This window comes from Peromyscus californicus, unplaced genomic scaffold (assembly GCF_007827085.1).
Source record: "Peromyscus californicus insignis strain IS unplaced genomic scaffold, ASM782708v3 Scaffold_14__1_contigs__length_90479793_seg_2, whole genome shotgun sequence".
NCBI lineage: Eukaryota > Metazoa > Chordata > Mammalia > Rodentia > Cricetidae > Peromyscus > Peromyscus californicus.
The window spans coordinates 10,535,319-10,561,823 of record NW_026294436.1 but is presented as its reverse complement, the minus strand read 5'-3'; the positions used below and the strand labels follow the sequence as shown (position 1 = coordinate 10,561,823).

General features: G+C 38.7%; 1 protein-coding gene and 1 pseudogene across 3 annotated transcripts in view; both read left to right on the top strand.

Moving 5' to 3' along the window:
• The window catches only part of Dpp10 (dipeptidyl peptidase like 10), a 725,523-nt gene that overhangs the window by 504,397 nt on the left and 194,621 nt on the right, over window positions 1–26,505 (top strand). The window lies entirely within an intron of this gene.
• LOC128109620 (high mobility group protein B1-like) lies at window positions 2,768–4,279 on the top strand (annotated as a pseudogene).

Genomic DNA, 26,505 nt, shown 5'->3' with positions numbered 1-26,505 from the left:
CCACATGGCTTATTGGTCAGTTTGTTTGTTGGGATGCATTCTCTTATTGGCCTGGAGCTGGCCAAGTAAGTCAGGCTGGCTTAGCCAAGAGATCCAGGGATCCATCTTTCTTCATCTCTCAAGCACTGGAATTACAAGAACCTGGCACCATGTTCAGCACTTTTAACATTGGTTCTGGGGGTTGAACCCCAGGTCCGCATGCTTATATGATAAGCACTTTATTCACTGAACTTTCTCCCTATCCCCAAATTTTTCTTGAAGGGGCAAAGATCATGTGACCTCAGGTGCAGATACAGTTTCTGCTGTCGTAGAGAGCATATGAGTACAAAGGAGCAGATATGGAGGCTAAACACTCAGGACAACAGCAGGCTGTGACCTCCAGGAGACATCTTTCAGCTACTGACAAGTTCAGAGTATTGGACCATGTGACAAGGGTACCTGCCACTTAAAATGATGATCAGAGAGACATGATTCCATGGAAGATATTTTTTTTAAATCTAGATTTCTTATTTAATTTCCAGATCTAAGAAGAAAAGAAAAACCATAAGACTCTCAACACCAATAGTCACAACACAAACAACAGACTCTTGGGGGAAATAAAGTCAATGTGACCTGTAAAGGGAGCAGAAATATTTAAACCACAGCAGAATGTGATGAGTCAAGTGAAAAATCGTTCCTTACACACAACTGAGGAATGGAATGTTTATGCTGGTAATTTTAGTCCATTTGCTGTCCAGGCAGAGCATCTACCTTGCAGGAGAGAGTAGGGCATTTTGATCATCTAGGAGATAAGGAAAAGAAGCCACTACAACATGAATAAAGAGCCTCCAGTCATTATTAAGAAGTAATTTTTTTTATGTGAAGCCTATGAGGGGAAAGGAACTCATTGAGTCACAGTAAACTTGCTTCTTAGGGAGGCAGAAAGTAGATGTTATTGTTGTTGGGGAAATAGGGGAGATAGCATTCAAAATTGCAAACTTGGATTTGATAGGAAGGATTTGTTCACAGCTCCCTTTGTGCAATATGGTAGCCTATAGTCAATGACAATATAACGTTTTCTTAAAAAGTTCTGAAAAAGTAAATTTCAGGTGTATGTACTTCAAAAATGAGCAGCTTGTGAAGTAAAGCACAGATTAAGTATATCAACCAAGATAAGCTAGGAGAGGTGACTGCATTATTTATTGGCACAGTGTTCAGATAACTGTGCTAAGTTCTCAAAGTACAGCCACTCCCAAGTTACCTCCATATACCATTCTATCAAGTTTAACTGATCCATTCATCTGTGCACCATTTTGGATTTTATTTTTATAGTCAAAACATGCAGATAATAAAACATTAGTATAAAATTTCTTATATATAAAATATTATTGATGAGGTAACCAATATAATTTTCTCCTTTTTGAGAACAGGATCATATTATTTGACTCAAGCTGGCTATTTTCCTGCCTCAGCTTGCAAAGAGCTAGAATTGTTGTTTTCCAGAACCTCCAATGGGATCCATATTACTGTGGTCATCTTATACATGAAGAGTTTCAGGCTTGTAGAGTGTTTTTTAAAACCTGTGTTCTAGGTGATAAAATTAGGTCCTCACACTTGCATGGCAAGCACTTTATCAACTGGGCCATCCCCCAGTCCCAGCGTCAGCTTATTAATGGTATGAGACAATACATCTTTCTTGGTGGGACTAAGAAACCAATGTCCATCAATGGCCATGGTAGCTGTGCTAAATGTCCAAAATAAATTAGCCTAGTCATTCTTCTGTAACTTTACTGACTGCATGAACAACCAAAAGAACTGACAAACTTTGAAGGAACTAATGACCATGTACAATGCAAACAACGTGAGGGTTTATGACAGAGACTATTGTATTGTATGAGCAATATTGGTTTCACAGTGTGCATTTTAGAAACAATAGGTCAAGGCACACTATATTCATGTACTTTTAAAGATGTGTTTTTATTATTTTTAGCTATGATTATATGGGAGTGTATACATAGGAGTGCAGGGAGGTGCCCTCAGTGTTAAGTAGAGCTGAAGTCCCAGGTACTGGGAGCTGACAGATATGGGCACTGACAGCTGGCCTCTGGTCCTCTATAAAAGCAGCAAACACTCTCAGCCAACGTGGTACCTCTCCAGATCCTGTCTTCTAACTTTTTGTTTTGATTCTTTATTCTTCCTTCAATGTGCTCTGTGTATAGGAACATGATTTTACGAATTTATTGGTCAATGTGTCCTTAATATTTTATTATTTTATATGACATTGTAAGATAAGAGGAATTTCCTTTCAGACAAGCTTAAAAATAACCTTTGGAGTTAGCTCAGTTCTACTTTCAAATAGTGAAGTGAAAGAAATTTAGTTAAATAATATATTCTGGTATTTTGTGTTCTTTTAGGTACTGGTGGTAGTAGTAGTAGTTATTGTTGTTGTTGTTGATGGTGGTGGTGTGTGTATGTGTGTGTGTGTGTGTGTGTGTGTGTGTGTGTGTGTGTGTGAGAGAGAGAGAGAGAGAGAGAGACAGAGAGACAGAGAGAGAGACAGAGAGACAGAGAGAGAGACAGAGAGACAGAGAGACAGAGGTAAGTGCAGGTTCCTATTGAGGCCAGAGGCCAGAAGACAAAATCAGATACCTTGGAGCTGGAGTTCCAGGCAATTGTGGATTATTGGTGCTGGGACCTTAACTCAGGTCCTTTGAAGAGCAATGTGTGCTCTTAACATTGAGAACCTCTCCAGGCCTATGATGTGCTGAATTTTGAATTCTGTGCTGTGTAACTAGAATAGATGCTTTCTCAGTTCCACAGTGCTTGTATATTTTTTTTATTCTAAATGATATAGTAAACAAGAAATATGTTTTTATTCTTCTTCCTGCTTCCTTTCTTTATAGTTGATTCTCAACCAGACTCTCAACATTCCACTTACCTTTAATGTGTATCAAAAGCACTGGGTGCCTCTAAGTTCACTTAGCAAATAGCACATTCCCCTCCATCAGGAAAAAGCCATGACATGGTGGTTGGTGTTAACAATGTGTTCAGTGTCAGTTCAGAAAGCTTATGATTCTTTTGGCAGAAAGCAGACTTTAAAAGAATGTATGATATTCTCCAAGAACAATGCTGATATATTTGTACAAAAAGTTTCATATTATAAATGACGCTCAGACATCCTAAAAGATGGCTCAATAAGTAAAGCTACTTATCTTCAAGTCAAGACGTAAATTTGATCACCTGAACACACATGATGGAAGGAGGGACTCCTCTCTTAGAAAGTATTCTCTGGATTGCAGTACATTGAGCTCCATAGAGACAGCGCCGGGGCAAGAGAGAGCCAGACGGGCACTGGGCGACTCTGTGCCTCGTGGAGGAAAATCAACTATACATGGGCAAAGGAGATCCTAAGAAGCCGAGAGGCAAAATGTCTTCATATGCATTCTTTGTGCAAACTTGCCGGGAGGAACACAAGAAGAAGCACCCGGATGCTTCTGTCAACTTCTCAGAGTTCTCGAAGAAGTGCTCAGAAAGGTGGAAGATCATGTCTGCTAAAGAAAAGGGGAAATTTGTAGACATCGCAAAGGCTGACAAGGCTCGTTAGGAGAGAGAAATGAAAACCTACATCCCCCGCAAAGGGGAGACCAAAAAGAAGTTCAAGGACCCAAGTGCACCCAAGAGGCCTCCTTCGGCCTTCTTCTTGTTCTGTTCCGAGTATCGCCCCAAAATCAAAGGAGAGCACCCCGGCTTGTCCATCGGGAACGTTGCGAAGAAGCTGGGGGAGATGTGGAACAACACCGCTGCGGACGACAAGCAGCCCTACAAGAAGAAGGCTGGGTGAAGGAGAAGCATGAGAAGGATATTGCTGCCTACAGAGCTAAAGGAAAACCTAATGCAGCAAAGAAGGGGGTCGTCAAGACTGAAAAGACCAAGAAAAAGAAGGAAGAGAAAGATGAGAAGGAGGAAGAGGATGAGGAAGAGGAGGAAGATGAAGATGAGGAACATGATGATGATGATGATGAAGTTGGTTCTAGTGCAGTTTTTTTCTTGCCTATAAAGCATTTAACCACCCTGTACACAACTCACTCCTTTTAAAGAAAAAAATTGAAATGTAAGGCTGTGTAAGATTTGTTTTTAAACTGTACAGTGTCTCTTTTTGTATAGTTAACACACTACCGAATGTGTCTTTATAGACAGCCATCCTGGTGGTGTTTTCAATAGCCACTGACCTTGCCTGGTACAGTCTGGGGGCTGTAAATAGACATGGAAATTTAAAGCAGGTTCTTGTTGGTACACAGCACAAATTAGTTATATACGGGGACGGTAGGGTTTTTTTTATTTAATTTTTTTGTTTTTGTTTTTTTTTTTTCTTTCATCTTCAGTTGTCTCTGATGCAGCTTATAGGAAGATCATTGTTGTTCTGTTAGCTGAATACCACTCTGTATTGCAAAAAAAAAATGCAGCTGTTTTGTTGACATTCTGAATGCTTCTGAGTAAATACAATTTTTTTTATTAAAAAAAGAAAGTATCCTCTGACCTCTACATACATGCTTTGTCACATGTGTGTTCACATGCATGCATATGCACATAAATAGATAGATAGATAGATGATAGATAGATAGATAGATGATAGATAGATAGATAGATAGATAGATAGATAGATAGATAGATAAGAAATAGATGGTAGATGGATAGGTAGGTAGGTAGGTAGGTAGATAGATAGATAGATAGATAGACAGACAAATAAACAGATGCAATTAAATTTTTAAAAATACATGTTGGAGAAATAGCTGAGCAGTTAAGAATAAGTAATGCTCTTGAAGATGACGATTTGGATCCCAGCACACACATCAGTGAACGCATTGACAGCTCACAAATCATTCTAACTCCTACTCCAAGGAATCTGACATCTTCTTCTGCCCTCTCTGGGAAACTCTACATACACACATAGACTCATACAAGTGCATAAAATAAAATAAAAGTTTAAAAATTGGTGGGGGTGGAGAGATGGTTCAGCGGTTAAGAGCATTTATCTGGATTCAGTTCCCAGTACCCAAATGGCAGCCCACAACTATCTGTAACTCAGTTCAAGGAAATCTAACATTATTATTTTTTTACTTTTCTGGTTCTGTATTCACATACTGCACAGACACACATGCAGACAAAATGCACACCCCTACACATAAATTAAAATGAATAACTTTTTTAATTGCAAATTAAAAATAAATAAAAGACACTCAGCTACAACTTTAATGTTATTACCATGGAAATATATTTTAATATACAAATCTTAGCCACTTAGAATCTTAGTCGTCATTGTGTTTTTACCCCAAAAGTTAGCAAATAGTTCAAAAGTGATATGTCTTTTTCTTTCTCTCTCCTTCTCTGAGACAACTGTCTCCACGTGTAGTCCAGGTGGGCCTCAAACTCACAATCCCTAAACCACATCCTTCCAATTGTTAGAATTATAGGTGTGTAGCTGGACACCTGTATTTCTAAAGTGGTTTTCAATCACTTGATCTGATCCTGAATGTAGGTGTTGTTAAGTATTTCCTACTGAGGGTGCTTGTTCTAGGGTAATTCCGTTTTGTACTCAGTAATGGGGACAGGATCTGATTTCTTTAATCTTTCGAAAAGATCAGCACCAAGATAAAGAAACAAGGGAACAACTTGCTGGCATGGCTACAAGAGGAGGATTAAAGCCCTTAATTCCAGCAGGGATAACTGTGTCTTTACTGTTTTTAAAAGTGAGGTAGCCGATAAGCCTTATTATGATTATAGTTATCCTTTTATATCTTCGTAGATAACACTGGTAAGGGGTAGTTCTGTTACACATACTTTATCTTATATTGTTCCTGCTGGAAAAACAAACAGACTGACTTGCTGTTGCTTTTTAATAGTTATTATTATTATTTTTTTTTTTGGTTTTTCGAGACAGGGTTTCTCTGTGTAGCTTTGCGCCTTTCCTGGAACTCACTTGGTAGTCCAGGCTGGCCTCGAACTCACAGAGATCCGCCTGGCTCTGCCTCCCGAGTGCTGGGATTAAAGGCGTGCGCCACCACCGCCCAGCCTAATTATTTATATTTTTAGGCTTTTGTTTTTAGAGTTACACAAATACTCTCTTGTTATGATCCCTAGTTGGTCCAGGGATCTTCTTCCCTCCATGTTTTCAATTCTTCTTCCCTCCATGTAACAATATTGAGCTAGCTAGTCTAACAAAATCCATGCTCCCCAGGTACAGAAGCTTTAGTCAGAGTCTTTGTATTCTAGCTACATTTAGACGCAAGGGGAAGGATTGGGAATTGGGGCTTGGGAAAGGAAAGAGGTGTGGAAAGAAAGGAGGATAAGGGTGAGAAGAATGGAAAGGGAGCAAGGGAGATGGAAAGAGAGAAAAGAGAGAAGTGAGGAAGGGAAATGAGAGCTAAAGAGAGGGGTGGGAGAGGGAGGTGAGCAGACAGGACCTAGACCCAGGGGAAGAGAGCAGAAGTCAGGAAGGGGAGGGGAGGGGAGGGGATGGGAAGGGAGGAGAGGGGAGGAGAGGGGAAGGGAGGGGAGAGGAGGGGAGGGGAGGGGAGAGAAGAGAATTCACACTCTTCTTCAGACCATGTTCAGTCCTGTGTTCTCATCTCCATTTGTCATCCCATCCCCTGGGTGTCCCATCCCACAGCCCTCTGAACTGTGTTGCTGCCCCTTGGAAATTCATATGATATTGCAAACATCTAAAACCTCCTGTCCCCAGAGAGAGACCTGATTACAAACTGTAATGAAGGAGCAGAGTCTTGCTGTAGGTCTCTGTCTCTATCATTCTGTAAAAACCAGGCCAAGGGCTGTTAAGGAAAGGAAAATAAAGGAGACCGTGAGGTTCATTACACAAAAATCAAAGCAGAATGTATTTGCTCAGTAATGTGTGAGAACTAGAAACAGACACCTAACTGATCCTGCCGGCTGGGTAGATTGGAAGAAAACTAAAGATGCAGGAAAATAAAGGCTGGGTGCCACATCAGAAGCTTTCAGAGAACATACTGGGACCTCTTGTTCTTTCTTTGGTCTCCTTTACCTCTGACCCTGAATTATCTTCTGAGACACCTCACTCAAGTAGAAGGTTAATTTTTATTAAACCATTAGAGAAAGAATAATGATTTTTATTTTCAAGGCCAAAAAAAGAGTTGCCAATTATTAAGTAGTTTAGACTCAAATAGACCAACACAGAAAGAAGGAACGTGTTCACAGAGTAATAGAGTACTGTCAGTCAGAATACAGACATATAGATAAGCTCCACCAACTTTCATCCTAACACATATCAACTGGAAATGAGAATGATGTCCTTGTGTGTATGTAATATATATGTACATATGTACCTGTGTGTGTGTGTGTGTGTGTGTGTGTGTGTGTGTGTGTGTGTGTGTGTGTGTGAATGTAATGCATAAAACCAGAGTGAGTACCTTGCATTTAAGGTTGCAGTTCATCATGTCTGGATAGCTCTCTGAACTGGGCATAATATTGAGGACTCCCTTTGCAGCAGGACTCCCTCTCTACCTTATTTGGATAGTGTCTCTAGGCCTGGCTGAATGCCTGAGCTCATTTGGAGGATAACCTTGCACAAAAACTCCCTGCAAAAGTTTTATGACTCAGCACATAAGCCCACCCCATCCCCTGTATTTGAATGGGTGCATCATTAATGTTCATCTGTCCTCAATGAGGTCCACATACATAAATTAGGTACCTTCCCCCCTGGTTCATCAGTCCCCCACTCCCCATCCTGGTTTAGGCTAAATAAATTGACTCTATGACCTTAATAAACTGAGCTGTCTCACTGAAGCTGACTCTTGGAATTTATTTCCATCCTGCTCATACCCATCCAGATGATGCTCTCTGCTTCTGCTCCCTTTGTCCTCTTGGGTTGGTGACTAATGACTTCTGAGGAGAAAGGAGGCTCCACGGTACCACTAGAGATGAGAAGCAAGAGTTTTAAAGTCAGGGATGAGGATAATAAGATACATGTGAAACTGGAAAGGAGATTCTGGAGTAGAGATGGAAGCATACAAGCAGAAAGGGGAATTGGAAAGAAGAGGAAGAAAGAGAATCAATAGATACAAATTAAGTGTGGAAATAACACAAATCTTAATATTTTGTATCCACATATACATATATATATATATATATATATATACATATACATATACATATAAACAATTAAACAATTAGGAAAAGTTGAAAGTATTTATATAGAAATAAATGATGGTTTAGAAGAAATAGCAAACTCTGCCTCTTCTCAAATTCAGTCTTTGTCTCATTAGCATTATTAGGTAGCTTTAAAATCAATGCACTTGTCATGTCACTTAGAAACATATTAGAGAACTCCCACTATCTCAATGGAATGTAAACTTCTCTAAATCCCAATAAATGCCCCTAAAATTTCCTTTTCTCTTCACTTCTGGCCTCATTTTCTTCTGCTATCTTCCCATGTACATTAAATTTGGTTTACTTTTCACCACTGAGTCTCCAAAGATATGACAGGAGCACTCTTTAAATTCATTTCTCTCTCATCTAATGATACTATCTCTCCTTTCCCAACTGGACTTTTTCAGTAGAAGGCAACTCTATGTGGATAAACTAGACACAGCATCACACCCTTGACATCCCATCACTTTACAGGTTGGCAAGAGGATCAGGAGTTCTAGAACATCCCTCACTACATAGTAAGTTTGACAACAGCCTACCTGGTCTACCCAAGACATTGTCTCAAAAACTATTATATTGATGACAATATCAAGAATTACAGTACCATGTAGAACACATAGAGGATAACAGTGACCATGAATCTTTTCTATTGATTATCTTGTTTGGCTAAGGAAACCCTATAGAGAATAACTTGTTCAGCAGTCCATTAGAAGGGAGTATAGTGCTTTTTAAATTGATTATAGAGCAATCAATACCTTTCAATCCTGGTGTACAACCTCTTTGTCATGTTTAAGACAGCAGAGGGCAAAGGAAGTGTAGTTAATGTTAGCATACACAAGATAAAGTAGCTGTTAGACTCATTAGAATAATTACCAGGGGAGAGAGAGCTACCTCCCAGTATTAGTTGCCACAACTTTGACCTTTCCAGTAGATTTTCCCATGAAATCCAACTTTTCTTTTTTAAAAAAAATTAGTTAGAACTGTGGCTTATACTTTTAATCCAACTTTCATAATCTGAACCAGGTCACACCTCCCTGCAGCTCTTTCTGGAACAGGGCGGTAAGAAGCAATGTCCTTTGCTTTGACTCTACAGCTTTCAGTTTATGGTACCCGAATCCTCCTTGCTCCTTGCCACATTCACTCTGCTGAGCTAAAAACTCTGATGTGAAACTTGCTTTCATCACTAAAATGTTCAGAAAAGTCAGAGGCTTTCTTTGTTCTGGAGATTGGTTCAAGACTCCTTGGGGAGACTCCTAAGGTGTTTGATCTGGAGATGAAGACCTCTCTTTAAAAAGGCTCCTCTGCTCCTCCCTATATCTTAGATTGCTTTCGATTTCTGTGACAAATCCCATGACCAAAAGCTACTTGAAGTTGGAAGGGTTTATTTGCCTTAGACTTCCACATCATAGTCCACCATCAAGGAAGACATAGCTTGAGGCAGGAACTGAAGCAGAAGCCAAGGAGGAATGCATCTTAAGTGCTTGCTCTCCATAACTTGCTTGGTTTTCTTTCTTATACAGCCCAGGATCACCTACTCAATGATTGTTCTACTCACTGTGGCTGGACCACATCAATCATTAATCTAGGACATACCCCCACAGACTTGTCCATGGGTCAATCTGATGGAGGCATTTTCTTAATTGAGGCTTCTTCTTCTCTTCAGATGATTCCAACTTGTGTCAAGTTGACAAAAACAACTTAATCAACACTATTGACCTTTTATTAATTTGACACACAAGTATATCACTATTAAACCATAACTTTTCCATCCATGTTTATTCACAATATCTTGAGTTAATATGATGATATAAATTACAGTAAAACTTTAAAGTTCCGCAGTCTTTTAAAAAATTCCCACATTCTGAAAGTCAATCCCTTTACAGTATTACAAGTCTCTCAACTGTGGGCTCCCATAAAATAAAAAAAGTAAGTCACATAGTTTCTTACTGCAAGAGAGAAGAACCAGGCTACAGGCACAATCAAATCAAAGCAAAGCCAAACTCTGGACATGTAAATAACTCTGTATTTAATGTTTGGGATTAATTCATCATCCTCTGGTCTCCAAAGAGTTTTGGCAGCTCCACTTTTCTGGCTCTGCCATCCTCAGCACACACAACCTGTCTTACAGGCTCAGCAGGATCCATGCCACCACTACTGCGGCCCTTCATGATCATCATGATCATCATTAACATCATGGTCCTGCTGTCTCCAATATAGTAGGGTCCCACAGTAATTAAGACTACACCTTCACCAATGGCCCCTGCTGCCCTCTCTTCAGGGACTCTGAGCCTGCCACATGGTACCAAGCCTCATCCTCTCTCTACGACCATTTCAATCCCCACAATTGCATTACAATTGAGGCAGCATCTGCACCAATGACCTGTGATAATGCCAACTGCTCTCCATGACCCTTTCAGTCTTGCAACTTTTTTTTTTGTTTGTTTGTTTGTTTTTCGAGACAGGGTTTCTCTGTGTAGCTTTGCGCCTTTCCTGGAACTCTTTTTGGAGACCAAGCTGGCCTCGAACTCACAGAGATCCGCCTGGCTCTGCCTCCCGAGTGCTGGGATTAAAGGCGTGCGCCACCACCGCCCGGCTTAGTCTTGCAACTTTTATGCCACCAAAACCAGTTAACATGCAGTACTCCTACAGAGTAGCAATCTAAATTTCCAGCGTACGCTGGACTCTAACATACCACAATAGGCACTTACAGATCTACACGTATTGCTGTTTGAGTCAGAATAGTTAAGTATGCTGGTTAGTTTTATGTCACTTTGTCACAATCTAGAGTCATCTGTGAAGAGGAAGCTCAACTGAGAAAATGTCTCCATCAAATTGGCATGTAGGCAATTCTGTGGTTCTTTTTTTCTGGTTAATATTTTTTATGGGCGAGGCATAAGACACTATGAGCAGTGCCACCTCTGGGCAGGTGGTTCTGGTTTGTACATGTAAGTAAATTTATAAAGCTATGGGGAACAAGCGAGTGACAGCATTCCTCCACGACCTCTGCTTCGGTTCTTGCTTCTAGGTTCCTGCCTTGAGTTCCTGCCCTGACTTCCTTTGACAATGAATGGACTGTGTTCAGGATGTATAAGACAGATAAAACCTTCCCTCCCTCAAGGTGCTCCTGGTCATAATGTTCATCATAGCAACTAAAGCAAACCCAAACCCTAAGAAATGAAACAAGCTTGCTTTCCATCAACACAGGAATGGGTAGAAAAACGTGGTACATGTGCTTAATAGAATTTTATTAACATATAAAGGAAAGCCAAATCATGGCATTAGAAGGAAAAGAGATGGATCTGCAGATTATTATGTGGAGTATGAATGGGGGGGGAGATACAGAAAGGGCTCAAAATGGGTGAGGAGGGGGATCTTAAGGAAGGTGAAAAGAGGGGAGGAAGTAAGGGAAAGAGGGGGAAATGGAACCCATGTCACATGAAAGGGAAGACTCTTTGTGGAGCACAAGGGAACCGGAGAGATGGGAGCAAGGGGGATACAGGAAGTCATGGGGAGAGGAATGAATAAGAACAAAGACAATGGAACACAGTTGTGAAAATTCCACAACAGAGCCCCTTACTTGTATACTAACTTTAAAAAATTAACCGTGAGGTCTGGTGAGATGGCTCAGTGGGTAAAACTGCTTACTGTCAAGCCTGAGCTCCTCAGTTTACTTCATGGGGCATGCACAGTGGAAGGAGAAAATCAACCCTTGAAAGATGTCCTCTGACCTCCACATACATGTTGAGGCACACAGATGCATACGTGCAAGCAAACTTAATGGAATAAATGTTTTAAAGTAAAAGTGAATGAAAGAGCATCCATACACTGTATATTAATACAACCAATGTTGAAATGATGATTTGCATTTTGTATAGAGAGGTAGATGTTCTGACCTTCACTTTCAAAGCTTCTTAGTTCACGTACTATTATAATATCTTTCCACAACAAACACCATGGACTTGTCTTAAACTGTAAGTTTGTCAACCCTAAAAATAATTAGTATTTGCTATGCTTTCCATGTTGCCACAAATCCTAAATGTGTATAATGTGCATTCAGTATAAACTCCTGTTCCTTCGTCATTTGAAATTCAATGTAAAATATAAAGAGAAACTCTTGAGAATAATTTTTCTCAGAAAAATCACATAAAACCTGAAAAGTAAATAGTTAAAATAATACAAATTTTATAACAGTCTAAAACAATACACTTAAAAACTATGCCATTATGAATTTCATTTGTGTATGTAATAACATATGTGCATGTGTATGTGTGTATATATGTGAAAGCCAGTGCTATATGCAATGTTTCTTCCTCTCTCACTCTCCATCTTATTTTCAGTTAGTGTCTCTCAATGAACCTAAAGCTCAGTGATTGGCTAGACTAGCTGGCCAGTGAGATATGGCAATCCACTTGTCTCTGCCATGACCATGATGTTTACATGCATGTATACCACTACACCCAGCTTTCATGTGGGTTTTGGAATCTAAGATCAGGTCCTTGTGGTTGCAGCTGAGTCACTTCACTAAATGCACCATCTCCTCTGCCTTCTGCCTTCCCATATCCCATTCAGTATTCATTGTAGAGTGTGATACAGAAATGACCTGGAAGAGAGTTCGTTTACACAAGTTGGGAAATGTTGTAATTTTTCCCATTCTTTAAGAATATTTAGTCTGTATCTTGCTTTTATTCATCTTCCCTCTTTGTAATCTTTCCAATTCCATTCTCTCAAGTCTTGCCTTGCTTCTGTTTTACTGTACCATCTGCTTCTAGTTCTTGATCACCCTTTGAAAACAGCTACTTCAGGACTAAAATGCACAGCAACAGTGACCACTCCTTATTTTCTTCAGAAGTTTGTGTTTTATTTAGATGTTTCTAAGCAATCAAAACACATGGGAGATGTAGAATTGCAGCATTTTAAAAAGAGATGTAGAATTGCAGCATTTTAAAAAGAAAACTGATTGATACTATAATTTGCATGACATGCCTCCTTATGCTTTTCCCATATGAATGGTAATTAAAAATAAATAGCATTCAACAGTTCCCTTGAAGACTTTGAACATAGGCACCAACCTTTCCTAAATTAATATTTAAAGATGCATATCTGAAGAGAACCATCTTTGAGAGATTTACATGTTTTCCTTTGTTGATTCAATATGGGAAGGGTTATACATGAGATCTAAACATTTTATTAGCCCAGATAATAAATATAAGGGTGTTTTGTATATTAGAGATATATTAGCTTTCTGAGATACATGGTATAAACTTTCTTTGGAAAGAATTCAAATAATACGGATTTGTAATTTAAATATATTCTCCAAGTTTAGTAAATGTGGCTTCAGTCTACATCTGTTTAAGAGGAGTATAATTGATTACTAATTCACATGAAGTTTGCAGGGCTTCTTTCCAACTCATTTGCATCTCCTTGTTAATTCTGAACAATGCTCTCAGGGTGGACCCACTCAGTTGCCCTCTCTCTGCCCCGTCTCTCTCCCTAATTTGTTTGGTTTGACTGACAGCCCTTTACTTTTAGGATGAACTGGGTGATTTAACATATCCCTCTCTTTATATTTATTTCACTATGGCAGCAAGCATTAGTTACAGCATGCTATAAGTCACTCCCCAAAGTGTTAGTGCTATCCATAAATTTTGACAGAAAGCCGGCACATAGGCTCCCCTTGTTATCAGTCACTGGGGAATAATTGATGCTGATTGAATCAAATAAATGTGATGTTTACAGAGCCATGACCTTGTCAATCAACTTGGACAAAACAAGCCTATGATATCTGTAGAAACAAAGCCCCCAAAAAAACATTGTTTTCCATTCATTTAGAAAAGATAAAATAGCCTTTGCTTTGAAAATGATTTTCTTTGCAATGTGGAGCAGTCTAAAGCCATGCAAAAGATATCTTAGCTAATATCTAATGGAATTACTAGCTCAATAAAAATTTTTCATCCTATTTGTCTTGAAAGAAGGCTTGATCAAATTCTCATTGCATAAATATTATCAAGGCAAGGGATAAGGTAAATCGAGACTTTCGTGGGTCATAAATCTCTTTTCCTACCCACACCCAGTCCCACCTCCAACAAATGGAAGTATATATGTAAATGCATATGATTGTATATTTATATATATGCATATATACCTATCCTGAAAAAATTACTTGAAATTAAATCTATTTCAAAATTATTACTAAATTTAAATTAATTGCTGGAATGATGGATCAGTGAAGTGCTTGTCATAAAATAAGATCTTAATTGAGAACCCCAGTACCCACCTGGAAACCTGAGCACACAGGTACACACTTGTAATAGCAGGCTGGGAATGTGGAGGCAGGAGGATCCCTGGAACTCGTTAACCAGGTCCTCTAACTTAATCAGTGAGCACCAGGTTCAATGAGAGTCATTCTCTCAAGAAAAATATGATGAAATAGAAATGCAACTTAGGAAGATACCAAAAGGCTGCCTTTGGCCTCAATATCCATGTACACAACAATGTGTACACACCCACATGTGCACATACACATACATAAATATATGAACATGGACATACATATAAAATAAACTTGCCTTCATGTACATCTACAAAGGGCTACAGTTCTATCTGATGCCAAAGACTGCATTCATGTAAAGTGAAACTTCCATCAATTATATTGATTGACCTGGAAACCAGTGATTTGATTTAAATATGTTTCTCCCTCATTATACAGTGAACTGTACAATGAGTCATTGCTTACCTAGGATGTAGATAGTTGAAATATTGTGGCCTTCAAAAATGTTGGGGGGTTTTCTCCCATTTTTGTTTGTGGTATGCATGTGTGTGCATATTTGGATGCATGATGGGAAGATGTGCATGCATGTGGGAGGCACTAGGTTGATGCTGGCAATCATTCCTTACTGCTCTTCTACCTTATTCATTAGAGCATGGTCTCTCAATAAAACCAGAGGCTACTGAAAAGTCAAGTATCCATAGGCAGATTGGTCTAGGAATACCTGTCTCTGCCCTCCTAGGATGGAATTACGGGAGGTCTACCATTGGCCCCTCAGCATTTCTGTGATTTCTAGGGATCCGAAAATTCCAGTCCTCAGGCTTGGGCTTTGATCATTGAGACATTGTGATTATCCTCAGACCCTGATAATGAGTTTTAATATACCTAATATACTGAACAATTTTCATGGACATCAACTCTGACATAAGAAATGCAGTCAGAAACTGTAACAAGGAGAAAAAAAAACATTAGTTTTCATTTGTCAGTTCAGCCAGCTCCAGGAAAGCCACCGTCTGTTTTGGTCTTTTATTAATTAACCATATCCCAAGTGCTAAAAGCAATTAGTCATTTGTAAAATGCATCTGTTTTCATATGACATCATTTCTAGTTTGATCATTTTGTACTCCACAAACAAACTACAAATTAATTAATCATGTTATCTGAGGATATACATAAATCACATGGGTGTAATATTAAAAATAGTTCTTACTCTAGTTTATAATAGCTTAATCTATGGGAAACCCACTGAGCTTTAGTGAGTGAGGAGGATATTTTTATGTGTATAATTTTTGATTTGTAACTGGCAACTGTTCAGGGATTATCTAGTTGTAATCAGTTCCTAAGTAGAATACCAAATAGAGGTTCTTCACATCTGAGCATATGGAGTTGGGAAGGAAGCTCAATAAGTAAAGTGCTTGCCTTGCAAGCATGAAGATCAGTTATATCCCCATCCTATCATGTCAAAGCCAGATGTCTTGGTACATGCTCACACCAAGCATTAAGGATGCAGAGACAGAAAGACGGCTGGGAATCCCTGGACAAAGTGTTTATGTAAAGTGGTGAGCTCCAGGTTTAGTGAGAGACCTTTCAAAAAAGTGAGGTAGAGAAAAACTGAAGAACACATCTGACATTGACCTCTAGCCTCCACATTCCTCTGCACCCCTTTGTAGTCTAAACACACACACACACACACACACACACACACACACACACACACACACACACACACTGAACATATTGTTCAAGTTAAAAACACAAAAACACTAGTGAATCAACCTGGCAACATTAGTTTAATTGGTCTCTGGATGCTGAATCTTGAATTTTTACCTCCTCAAAGTCTGATTTGGAGAACAGAAAATACAGTTGTAGTAAATGGCCCCTTAACGGGCTATAGGATCTGTGGTCCTACAGCAGCCTGAGGCTGTGTTGATGTTCATGGCTCATGGTACCACCAAAGGCCACCCAGAAGCCTTGGCTGTGGGCCAATTTCTGTGGCCATGTTGGTGCCCAAGGGCCACGCTGCCACCACCAGGGCCATGCAGATCTGTGTGGCCATGGTACTGTTCAGGCCTGAGCTGCTGGAGGACTATGTCTGAATCCCTGAGCCTAGGGCAGCCAGCCAGAGTCTATGTTGATGTCTGTAGCACCTGTTACTACCAAAGGTCATGCAGATAGCAGGGAATGTGTCACGATCTGAGGCCATGTTGCTGTTCAAGGGCCTGTGCTGCCACCCAAGACCATGGTCACATCTAGCCTGAAGCTGCTGCAGAGGGCCTTGTCTGGGTCCATTGTCCTTCTACAGCCGGGTCTGTGTTACCACTGGGAGCCAAACAAACCATGCATGTTGAAATCCAAGGGAAGGACTGAGCCAGCCCTGCCCTTCATTGGCCCTGAGAGACATGGTCCTGCCCCTCAATGGCTGCTGTAGTGGGAGAGGTGACCCTACCCCTCAAGGGAAGACCTGTCCCTGTCCCGTATGAGAGAGCTAGTCCCACCCCTCACCATGGTTGCAGGACAGCTGACCTTGATGGTATTGACATAGGAAAGGTGGTTCTGCCTCACTCCTGAGCTAGGAAGTCCCAGCTGAGGCCCTGACTGACCAATTCAGTTACCATCCAGGCCCACATCCAGTATTTGAGTTGGCTCATCCCAACATCTATCCCATCTATGGCCTGGTGGAATATGTTAAGGAACTGGGTCCTGTGGAGCCAGAGCTGCAGAATCTCCATGACTCAGTGCAACATCAGGATACCCAAGAGGAGTTTCAGTGAGGTATTGATAGTGTGCCAAAAGCCAGGGGCCTTGAACCAGACCTACAATTCATAACAATGAACAAATTCAAGTAAAGCTGTTTGAACTAACAGGTACAGGGCAAACACATTGCAGCTCCCAATGCCACGAAGAAGAATGAAGAGGTGATGGAGAGATAGGAAAAATAGAGCAGGAAAAATGGAGGGATTGAGGAATTAGTGTGACTGGAGTGCATGATGTGAAATTCCCAAAGAATCAATAAAAATATGTATGTTAAAGCAGATGGATGAGCTGAAAAGCCTGTGCACACGTGCAGGTGTGTGTGCGCGTGTATACACACCACAATTGTCTCTTTAAGGTAGGATCCATTGACATTAATAATTCAATTGGTTAAAATGACGTTTCAGTGAAAATTTATCTCCTATTCCTCCTCCCTCTCCCAACTTGGGATGTGTGTGTGTGTGTGTGTGTGTTTCTATATGCACATAGATAGTTAGATCTACCTTGGGGCCATTATCTCTTACAGGACATCCTCTCTTCAGATAGATCAACATGGAAAGACCTTTCCTTTTGGCCCTTGTGCACACAGGCACACTGCTTGGCAAAGGCTCTTCCTCTGGGAGGATATTGCCCAGGACAAAAATAAGCATAATACACATTTGTTTTCAGGCACCCTTTATTTCCTCTACTGGCTTGTTTTTGGTAGAGAACACATTGCACTACTGTGAAGTCCTGCTGTGTCTACAAGCAAACTGTGATACAGCTGACCCTCTATGTGTGTAGGTTTATATCCACAGATCATTTCTAAGGAAACAAAAAGTCTCAGATGGAAACATTTGTTGATTATCCCATGACAGCATACTATTTCATTTGTTTCTTTACACAGCCTATAATTTTGACTAAAAGCCAAATTTTAGAAACTTAAACAAACAGCTTTTGTGGGTCTGTTTTGTCTAGTTTTAGAAACGGATTTGCTTTGCATGTATATGCATGTGTTGCTAATACTAGGTTCCATACCTGGCAGTCCAAACCAGGGCTTCATGCATGCCAACCTACCACTCCCTGTCAAACTATATCCCAAAATATTACAGATGGAATTGAGATTTTAGTTCAAAATTAAATTCATCTGCAATTCTCAATCAAGGTGTAGTTGACTACTTGGCCACTTATTGAGTGTTTGTAATATGGCTGGTGGCAGACATTGATTAGTGTTTGTATGTATTCAGTTAAGTTAAAGCTGTCCTTAAAATATGTTGAAAATGGACTGGAGAGGTTGTACAGTGGTTATGGGCACTCAGTGCTCTTCCAAAGGACTATAGTTTGATTTTCAAAACCCACATCAACAATTCACACTTGCCTGTAATTCAAGCTCCAAGGAATTGTTGAACCTCTTCTGGCCTCTGTGGGTATCTGTATACATGTACAGGAACACACACACACACACACACACACACACACACACACACACACACACACACACACACAGTTAAAAATAATAAATCTTAAAAAATAAATTATAACTATTTAGTTTCTCATGTTACTACCAGAAACATTACAACATTACTTATTTTAACTTTGGTAATATTCTGCTCATTTTAGACTATACTGGTCTAGCCCAATTCCCCAGATCTAAGAATTAAGAAATTCAATTGAATTCTGTATTTTCTGTGCTGATCCCTACCAATATTTAAAATAATTTATTTGAAAATTATATTCTTTCTCTTAGTTAACTATGATCTCTAGCTGACATTTTCTTTAGCATTTGTAAAGATAACATTGAAATCATTGAATCCCATCACTTGTGAGTTTTGGTGTTGACATGAAACAAAATATTTCATTATGGTCTTATGCTGGGTATTTATAATCTTCTTAAAAACATGTGCTGAGCAAAAAGAAATGATAGTTCAGATGCCTGCCTAATTCCCCTCAATACTCAGTGCACAAAGTGTTCAGTGCTACTAATATGCTTGCTGTTATGTGATGATTAGAGAACTAAAAGGAAAATATGACTACTGTGTGGCCCAATCATGACACTCCTGTGTCCTACCACACAGGTACTTGCACATCATGTCCATTGCTGCTCTATTCACACAAAGAAATGGAAATACCCCAGATGTTCATTGATAGATGAGTGAACAATGAAAATATGGTATATATTCACAGTGGAACTCTATTCATCAGAAAGGAAAAGTAAGTTATAAAATTTGCAGGGAAATGAATAGCACTAAAAAAAACCTTATATTAAATGAGGTTACCCAAACTCTGAAAGACAAATACAAACTGTCTTTCTCATAAGTGGGTCTTAACCTCTAACTCGGTAAAGGCCAGGAAACTAGAAAGAGACCCCTAAGACTGGAAATAAGAAACTGTGTGGAAGAGAGTTGGGAGAGTAGAGAAAAGTGGAAGAGAGAATACTGGGGTCATGGGTCAACAGGGAAAAAGGGATCAGGAAAATGAGGTGGGAATATCCAGGAGAACAGATCAAAACTCTGTAGGAAAATATGTGATGGTATATGTATGAAAACCCCATATGGAAACCTATTAATTTGCAAGTTAATTTGTATAATAAATACTAGAGTGAAAAAGAAGCAGTGCCCACCAAGGAAAAATGTCCTGTCCCTGATGATATTTGATTTATTCTTTCATGGGCCTCCATGTGCCATGAAGGTGATATTGAGGCTACTACTTGGTTTTAGGAAGGTATTTGCTTTATTAAATCTGTTTGGTTGCTTAAACAAATAACAATGTTTGAATAAAGTGATATTTTTATGTCATATTTTATTATTAGATATTGATTGCATAAAGAACTGTGCTCTAATTTTATACGGTGTAATTGGGCCTTATTGTGTGTAAAAGCCCTTACTATATGAATAAATAGTATGCATTCATGGGTAGGAAAAGAACAGGGAAGAGTAAGCTGCTTAGGATTTAAAGTAGCCATTACGCGTATACTCCTCAGCACAATGATGGATGACAGCCATCCTTAGGACCAGACTGCTTCATTGTTTCTTTCTGAACATGACTTCATTTCCTGTTCTTCTGGTTGTTTCCGTGATCTATATTCAAAGAAGACATGGTGTAGTTGCATATGGCAGAGTTGGGACAATATTTCCCATGCCACTCCTGTCTAATGGTGGAACTAAGATTTGCCTGTGTAGTTTCTGACAAAGTATCTGGGAAGTTCAGTTTCTTCATTCATATCTCTGAACATACTTGTTTATAGTAAAGGTCATGGTATAATAAATAATCTTTGACTGTTGCCAATGCAGCCAAATATGATTTGACTATCTTCATGGCATTGCTTTACTCAACATGACAGTCGGGTAGTTTAATTGTTTATCAGACATTGTTACATATCATTGACTTGCTGTCATGAAGAGTATGTCCAGAATGAAATAAGACTGGCTGAAGCAGAATTTTTTAAGTCTTAAGATTTCATTACATCTATTTATTTATTTATTTATTTATTTATTTATTTATTTATTTATTTATTTATTTATTTATTGTGTGTGTGTTGCATGACAAAGCATACTTGTGAAGCTCAGTATTGACTTGTAAATGGCAACATCCTCCTTCTTCCATGAGGTCTCTGGAGATCAAACTCAGGTTGACAGTCTTGGTCACAAGTACATTTCCCTGCCAGGCCACCTCACTAACCCATAAGGAGTTCTCGCCATGCTTATTCTGCTTCAGTTACTATAATCTTGTGTGTTGTGGTTAATCAGCAATGTAGAATGTCTAAGAATTCCCAGATAATCATCTGATTAGAATTTTATTATTAAAAATCAGTATAGTTTAAGGTAACTAAATATATTGGTGCTGTATAATTAAAATTCTAAGTAATCACTGAATTATTGAAGACATCACTTCCTAATAAATATGATAATAGTACCCAGTATTGACAGGATATTTATGATATGTGAAGACTTCACAAGTTATTTACTTAAATCTACTGAATGTCTTAATTGAGTCTTCATACAGGTAGTTCCCTCAATCAGCCTTAGGTTTTGTTTTGTTTTGTTTTTTTGGCTGTGAAACCTAGTGCTTCCCATGTCTGCAATATCATCATCTGAATTTAAATGTAATGGGCTGCTGAGAGGAAGATCCAAGACCATAACAAAGAGTGCCTTAGCCAAGTCGTTGAGAAAATTGATTTTCTCCTGAGCAATCTCTTATTATCTCCATGTCTGTAGTTGGTAGTACTTTTCAAAATTGAATTTCCAGTTTTCTTTCTTAACTCTCTTTAGTTGCTATTCAAGAATTCAAGTATTCTCTACATTGAGCCTAGATTTTTTTCTCTGTCTTTCTTTGGGCCAAGAAAGATAGTTAATACCTGGGTGTTTCTTCATGTTTCTTGTTCTTTCCATGATACATTCTTAAAAGATGTTGAATGAAGCCTTATACATCTGCCTAATCTTGCCTTTTCTATCCTTTGAATATCATCTCCAAAATTCATACTTGAAAAGTTCATAGGTGAGTTACCAAAAAAAGTCAGACAGTTGGATGTATGGAAGAACACATACACATACACACAGAGAGAGAGAGATAGAGAGAGAGAGAGAGAGAGGTAATGAGAGGAAAGAAACTAAAAATTTTTTCAAACCATCTCTTAATGACTTAAGAAAGTCTTTAATTTTGTATTGCACTCTGTTCATAGTTATCCTTATTGAACAGAAAAGTGACTATTAATGAACATTATAGAATAACTTAACTTCAATAACCTTCCCACACCTTCCATTCCTTTCCTTCCCTTCTCTTCCTTTTACCTTAAATATTGTCTTTTGAGAACTTCCTCATGAGCACTCTGTTACATCATCCCTACTCCCCTCTCTGTCAATCCTAACACTTCTGATTTTCTCTCTCTCTCTCTCTCTCTCTCTCTCTCTCTCTCTCTCTCTCTCTCTCTCTCTCTCTCTCTCTCTCTCTCTCTCTCCTTTTCCCTCCCTCCCTTCCTTCCTTGAGATGAGAGCTTATATGATCCAGGCTGTCCTTGAGCTCTTTATGTAGCTCAGGATGACCTTGAACTTCTGATCCTCCCACACCACCAGCCAAGTGCTGAGAATGCAGGCGTGCATCATTACATCCTTCATGGGATGCTGGAAATAGAAACAAGGGCTTTATGTATGTGAAGCAAGTATTCAACCTACTGAGCCTCATCCCCAACCCTGAAGTTTTTTTCTTTTCTACGATCATCAAACTTCTGCAGTCCCCGAATTTTCTGTTAATTCACTTTTTGTGTAAACAATAGAGCTTTTACTAGGGCAAAGAAATACTTTCCAGATACAGCTGACAATAACTATGACCCCAGACCCCAGGGTCATGTACATTTCTATGTCTATCTGAAGGTAACTCCAGGGACTCATATCCATAAAATATTTCTAATGTTTTCCATGATGAAAATTTGCAGAACATCAGAGTAGGCTTTCCAAGGATCGGGGAAAGAAAATGTAGAGTCATAAGCGACAAACTAGTTAATGTTTAATAGTGGAAATCACCAATCAGCAACTGATACAGAAAAGAAAAAAAAATCTATGTACATCAGTTGTCCATAACTCTTAATTGATCTTTTTTTCTCATTTTTATTATTTAAGAATTTTATACAATGAATTTTGATTTTATTCACTACCCCCTGGATTTTTCCCACATCTACCACTACTTCTCTACCTGCACAACTTTGAATTGTTTAAAAAATCAAGTAAAATTTGTGCTCTCCATGTATTCTTCGATGTGTTGCCTTCCAATGCTGTGTGCTCATCCACAAAGGGCTATATCCCTAAAGAAATAGGACTACCTGTCAATTTCAAATAAATAGCATCTTAAGTAGGAGTAGGATGCAGTGCCCACCCTCTTCTCCTTGCTGAGAGTGTGTGGGTCTTCTGGATACTGTCACAACACTGTGTGTTCATAGGTACAATTTCCCTTTATGTTCATAAACACTGTTGCTGTATTGTCATCCATTGCCTTTGGTTCTTACAGTTTTTTTTTAACATCTTTACCACAATGTTGTTCTCCTTGATCTTATTTTTACTATAAACCTCACACACAACCATATCAGTTACCTTTTCATGGCTATGATACAATACCCGATAAGAGCAAGTTAAGAGAGAACAGGTTTATTTTGGCTCACAGTTTAAGGACACAGTCCATAATAGTTGAGAACCCATGGCAGAGAGTATATGAGATATCTGGTCATATAGCATCCACAGTTAGGAAGCAGAGATCTGAAAACTAGGGTTGAGTTTCCTCTTTTTTATTTTTATGCAGTCTGAAACCCAAGCCCATAAAGTGGTCCTACCTGCAGTTAAGGTGAGTCTGTCCACATGAATTAACTTAATATAAAAAGTCCTTTACAGACACACCCAGAGTTCTGTTCCCTATGTAATTATAGATGCTGCCAAGTTGGCAATATATACCAAAGTAAATATCCATCCCCCTTGCAGTTAATCATGGCATGCTTGAGACTTACCACTAGAGGTTAAAAAAAAGTCAGTCCCTGAACCTCTGGCTCCCTTGTCTGATCAATTCAGTGGCTTTGGGAATGCTGTGAATGGCATTTTCCAGACTTTCTTGGTTTGTTCGAGCTTTGAGCAGAATTTTTGGCTGCTTCAAGATCATTGTGCTTTTAATATTAAGTGAGTTAGTGTGGGCCATGTTCCAGCCTAGATAAATATACATTAAGCAGTGGAAAGGGAGAGTCCATTCCTCCTGTATTTGAGTTTCCTACCATCAGAGACCTTACAGAAGAGGTCAGATGGACTTTTATGATGAAAATCAGTTGAATGTTACCTTCACTATGGGAGAAAACAACAGTCTCTAGATATGAATGTCACCATTAAAGTAATTGCTTTATAAAGATCTGTCCCCAGAGCTTCATTTCCTGTTGAACAACAAACCTTTCTCGTCACCTTAGTATTCAGCTCATTTTTCATAAGCAGCATATGAAGCACACATTAATCTTTATAGATGTCTGACTGTATTTTTATCCCAAGGTTAGTTATTGTCACGTCTTTTCAACCCACAGCCTTTCCTCTTGCCAAGAGCTCTTCTGTATTGACTTCTTCAATAACTTCTTGGCCTTTAAAAGAAAGCCATTTGTTTTACTTGAAGACAGTATCATTACCAGGAAACTGAGGCAAATGAAGTTAAGGCAGATGTTTCCATATACACTCAATGCTGAGTCTAGGGATCCACAGTTAACCATATCCTGGCTATTGTACTACACTGCTTCATGCTGTTGAAACAAGCTAATTAAAATTGTAAAACTTCACATGATGGTCCATGATCAGTAAAAATGAGTACTCATTTTCTGGAAAAATACTTGAGGTTTTTAAATTTTTTAATAATACTGTAAATAAAACTTTCATTCTATGATATTTAAACTTTTAATTAAATAGAATTTAATAACATAAGCAAATGCATTTAAATAGGCAAGATGTAGAGTTTATCTGTTGTAGAAAGAAGAAAAAATGTACTAATTTTATCAGATACTGTGTTTTGGGGGCCAGAGATGTAACTGAGTTGGTAGGGATCTGATCATCATCCAGGAGGCTTTCGGTTCAATTCTCAGCACTGAATAAACCAAGCATGGTAATGTAAAACTGTAATATAAGCACTTAGAAGATGTGGTGGTTTGAATAGGTATGGCACCCTGAGATTTCATGAGTTTCAATGCTTGGCCCATAGGGAATGGTATTATTAGAGGGTATGGCCTTGTTGGAGTAGGTGTGGCCTTTTTGGAGGAAGTGGGTCCCTATGGAGGCAGTCTTTGAGGTCTCATATGTGCTCAAATCACACCATTGTGGCAGTTTGCTTCCTGTTGCCTGCTGATCAAGATGTAGAACTCTTAGCTCCTTCTCCAGCAGGAAGTCTGCCTTCATGCTGCTGTGCTTCTCACCATGATGAAAATGGACTAAATTTCTGAAACTCTAAGCCAGACCCAATTAAATATTTTCCTTCAAAAGAGTTGCTGTGGTTGTGATATCTCTTCACAGCAGCAGAAACCCTGGCTAAGACAGGAGGTAGAAGAAGGAGGAAATGTTAAATGTCAAAAACATGCAAAGTCATCTTCAATTATATGAGAAAATTTGAGATCAACATGGAATATGAGAGACTCTATCTCAAAATTAATTAATTAGATAATGAATGAATTAAAGCAAGCTTTAAAAGTGCAAGACAATTCTAGCTGGAGAAAGGGAAATGAATAAATAAAGTTGACATTATCTGACAAAGGACCAAAGTTATATATGGTATTTTAAAATAAATATTAAAATAAAATCTTATGAAACAAATTGTATTGAACAACTATAGTATAAGAGGCAAACTGGATTTTCACTTTAGATTTTTCTGAAGGAATTATTTTATTTTTATTTATGTGTGCGTGTAACATACACATAATATGTAGAGCTCAGAAGAGCATGTTGAATCCTCTGGATAAGGAGTCAGAGGCAGTTGTGAACTGCCCGATATGGATTCTAGGACTGAACTCAAATCCTAGCAAGAGAAGCAGGAATTCATATTCACTAAGCCTCCTCACTTGACTTCACTTTAGTTTTGCATTCAAAATTAATGTTGCAGCAGGATATGGTAGTGCATGACTCTAATCTCAGCCCTTGGGAGGCAGAGACAGGAGGATTTCTGTGAGTTTGAGGTCATCCCAGCCTGTACTACATAGTACATTGCAGACCAGCCAGTATTATATGCTGAGACCCCATTTTCACAACATAAAAATTAAAAATAAAATCACAACATCAAAACAATGTTGCTTATTGGAGAGATGACGGTTTTAAGAAACTAAAGAATAACATATTCTGTGACGATTTATAACAGAGAGCTGGTATAGCTAGTATTTGGTGTTTGAAACGAGTTAGGGAATAACTTTTAGAAAAACAATATAAATATTTGAGGTTCCTCTGTAGAGAACACATACAAATTTAAAAAGCACCTGGTAAATTGGTTAAAATAATCATTCCATCCATGGAAATCATGTTATAATACACAATATGAGAAAGAACATTTCAATGTCATGAAAAAACTTTTCCCTAAAAAATAAACAGGAAGTAGTAGGCCGAGTAAGTAAGGACTCTTTATTTTCCAACATTTCTAAATATCAGAGTTACAGACATTGTTTTATTTTAGCATGAATTCCAGGGGGCAGAGCTTAGACTGCATAGGATTTACATTTTTCTTCATCTTTTTGAGAAATTAATCAATAAAAGGAAACCAAACATGTAATTGTAAACATGTTTGTATGTTCTGATTTTTAAAATTATTTCCTAAGGTTACACAAAAATATTCTTTAAAAAACCTCAGAATTCATTATTCTTTGGGGA